The following is a 3,990-nucleotide window of genomic DNA, read 5'->3' as shown; positions in this document are numbered from 1 at the left end:
TTATAAGTATAAATTATATAATTAAAACAAATAACTAAATAAAAGCCTTGTTCGTTCTAGACTATATCTTTTCCCTTGCGTGAGAACCGTGTGAGTGTAAAAATTAATCTTGAATTGCACTTTTTTTGCCAAGATGCCAACATAAAAGTATTTAGAAGCTATTAAAAATATACATAGCTTAGGATGCAGAACTCAGGGATATCTTAAAGCTACTGGAGATGCATAAATTTGATGAATGAATTACCAAGAAAAATACAAAAGGATGAGTCCTGACCGACTATGGAAAATTGCATCCCAGAACCAACAATTCATTGCCAAGACACCATAGATATGCCACAATTCAGAATATTCATAATATGTCTTCCGCTTATCTGTCAAAGGCAACTTGTAATAAACAAGAATAAAGAATTATGTCCAACCGTGAAATTGTATGGCAAGATTGAGGGCGGAAAGAGATACAGAAACAGGTTTCTGGAGAAACAAATGGAAACCAATTAAAGGTATTAGAACCTAATGCACTTCTTCAAGGTTGTTAATCAAGCAACTATTCAAGAACTTAATATCTATCGGATACTCAACCCCAATAGGATGTCATTAGCTGTCCAATTTGCTACACCTAACAAGTTTACAGGTGAGTAATGAGCTAATGTCTTATGAATAGCCCCATATCAAAAAGGTTTATTTACTTTAAACGACTAGAGTGTAACTTTGACGTTCCCAGAATTTCTAATTGGTTTTAGGATGGAACCACCTTAAACGAACATCTAATAAGTCAAACTATCCACCATCGCGACTACAATACATGATATAATCCACTTAAACATTCCACTCCACCACCTCACCCCTCATTGACCACTAAAACTTAAGATCTAATAAGTAAGTAATCTAATTATGAAGGTCAAACAACCCATTGCAAAAGACTCAGGGTAGAATAAAATTGTAACATTGAATCATCGCACCAATTCTTTAAAAAAAAAGAGAAACAGGACCAAAAGCATATACTTCGGATATGGCGCAGACCAATATAAAGTTAAGAGTTCTTATGACACGTAAATTTAATGAACAAAAGGAAACTGAAAAAGAGTGAGGTTGCAAAGGTTAAAGGACAATACCTCCTGGCATGACCCCACTTCCTCCAGCAATACCAGCAGCAACATTAGACACAAGATTACCATATAAGTTTGGCGTAACCTGTCAAATGTAAAACACAACAGACCTCATCAGAAAATGTATTATCATACTGCCACTGTCTATTTTCACAAAAGCATATGAGAATATGACTATATGAGTAGTCAGAGTATATTACATGATATTAAAGGATATAGTCATGAGGAAGAGAAGAAATAGGAATTAGGATATATACCATCACATCAAATTGCTCAGGCATTGACACAAGTTGCATGCAGCAGTTGTCCATAATTATCTCATTATACTCAATGGTAGGGTACTGTGATGCAATCTCCCGGCAAGATTCTAAGAAAAGCCCGTCTGCAAATTTCATGATGTTGGCTTTATGCACAGCAATCACTTTCTTTCTTTGTTCAAGTAAGCAGATTCAAATGCATACTTTGCAACGTGTTCAAAGCAGAACTTTGTTATCACCTAGTACAATAGAATTAGCTTTAATCTTTTAGACAATAAGATAAAGGCAATAACTATACAAAGATTTTAATTACAGCATTAAACTCAATCTTCTAGAACATAGAGGAAAAAAAAAAAGCCAATTATCAGCAACACAATGGCTTTGCGTTTCAAACAGAACTTTTAGTAGGATAATGTCAATTGCAAAAGAAATGAGTTCTTATTTTTTTTTCCTGACAGCCCTTGCAGGGCAATACAAATGACTTCACATTGTAAAGACGAGATAGATCTGCAGACATTTAGAAGCACATACAAAGATAGAAAGAGATAATATAAAAAGAGGCCAACATAAACCAAATTGATATAGAGCTCTTGAAGAATAGTTTGATGTAAACCAAATTGCTTTTTAGCTACCACAATGGTCACATTAACGGCCACATACTCCAGACTTAGATAGGTGAATACATTCATTTAGGTAAAGCTTTTGTCTTTAGCCTTTAGGTCATTAAAAACCAGATTGAAATCTCATAATCATTAAATCTAGACATATATACAAGCCCTAGTTAGCATCAAGGAAAAATTAAACAATAGTAGCATACTCATTGCATTGTCAATAATGGGTCTAATAAGAGCCATGTTGTACTCGTAACATAATGAATGGCTCAAGTAATGACACTTTAGAAGTATTAAGGTAAGCTTGAGGGTAGGACAACTCCAATGATGGAACAGAACAAGGAGATTTGCAACGAATACCAGAAGAAAACCACATTAACCGTCCGGCACTCCCATCATTTAACAGTCAACAATTATTAGATTTCAAGTGCTTTTAGTTAGACGGTTTCTTTCAAAAAATTCAGTATGAATTGGGGGCAAGGGGGTTTCTATGGTTGATAGTACATACTAGCTAACTTGCACTAACGACACAAGATGGTTATCATTGCACCATGTAGTTGGTTTACCAACAAAACATAAACTAGTTTTAGAACCTCAAAGCCACGATAGGACATAGAAATGTTATAAAGATAATAATGAAAACAAAAGAAATTTGGTCTAATATCTCTGAATAAAAAGTAATAAAAAGAATATGATCCTTCTTCCTCCTAATAGACATATTTGCATCTATATATCCATAGCATACCTTTAAAAATAGTCAAAAGTCAAACCATAAATCATTTATGGGCATACATATCATTTCCAATATACCATTAGTCACTACAGAATTGTAAATTATCAATCTATGTGAAAGTAAAAAGCATTATAATACACTTATCATAAAATTATGCATAAAAGAATATTAATCTGACAAACTAACAATAATTTCACACATTAAATTAAAATAATAATAATAATAATAATAAGAACAGTAATTAAACAAAAATAATCCATTTTTACCTTGAGACTCTCAACAACACCACGAACAACCTCATGCTCTAAACCAACATACTCTCCTTCAGAATTCTTTCTAATAACAACAATATCAACATTATCATGTCTAGTTTGAATACCTTTGACATTAAAACAATGAACTAGTGAAGCGTAAAGTTCAAGCTCCTTTCTCAGATGAACATTCAACGAACTAACCCCACCACCGACAGGTTTCATCAACCCACCTTTGATACAAACCTTATTCTCTCGAATTGATTCAAGAACACCTTCTAGAATTTTCTTTATATCACCATGAACCTCGTACTTGTCAAACACGATTGGCGCGTTCATTGCATCCATAACTTGTTCGACTGTGCCCTAATAAAAAAAGAAATTGATCGAATCAAAACAAAAATAGGAAAAGTTACAGACTTCATAGAAAATAATCACTCAAAATGATCATATCAACAAAAAACTCAAGCAAAAACTAGCAGAAAAAAATAGCGAAATTCGACTATTAACCCCAATTCGACGAAGAAACTAAATTCACAAAATCGATTAAACATACAAAAACAAAATTGACAACTGACAGTACAATTGAAACACTAATCCAGAAAAAATAGCGCATAAATAAAGATCTTACTTCTACCCATGGAGGCAAAATTTGAAGAAATTTGAGCTCCAAAAATCGAAAACGCTAAGAAGGGGAACAAGAAGGGGAAATTAAAAGTTAGGGTTTACTTTGAAATCACACTCTTGATAAATCAAATTCAACAAATAAAAAAACCCTAATTTCAAATTGAATATGAACAATGGAAAAGAGAGAGGAGATAACAGTTTTGGAGCGGCAGGGTTTGCCGCAGGAAGAGCAGACGAGATTAAGAACAGGCTCATTAGATTTAGAGAAATTGGAGTTAGAAGTGAGCTCCGCATGTTGTTGAGCTTCTTCTACGGATTTTAGAAGAGCTCTGCAATCTCCGCACTGCAACGATACGCCTGACATCCTCGATTCTCAATAGAGAGAGAAAAAATGGAGCTTGAGCT

At 33.8% G+C, this 3,990-nt stretch overlaps 1 pseudogene; it reads right to left on the bottom strand.

Moving 5' to 3' along the window:
• Positions 1 to 293: 293 nt before the first annotated feature.
• Positions 294 to 3,574, bottom strand: LOC145640246 (isocitrate dehydrogenase [NAD] regulatory subunit 1, mitochondrial-like; annotated as a pseudogene).
• Between the last annotated feature and the right edge of the window lie 416 nt (positions 3,575 to 3,990).

Source organism: Chenopodium album, chromosome 7, assembly GCF_948465745.1.
Source record: "Chenopodium album chromosome 7, dcCheAlbu1.1, whole genome shotgun sequence".
Classification (NCBI taxonomy): domain Eukaryota; kingdom Viridiplantae; phylum Streptophyta; class Magnoliopsida; order Caryophyllales; family Amaranthaceae; genus Chenopodium; species Chenopodium album.
The sequence above is the reverse complement of the archived record's forward strand: the minus strand, read 5'-3'. Positions and strand labels throughout refer to the sequence as shown.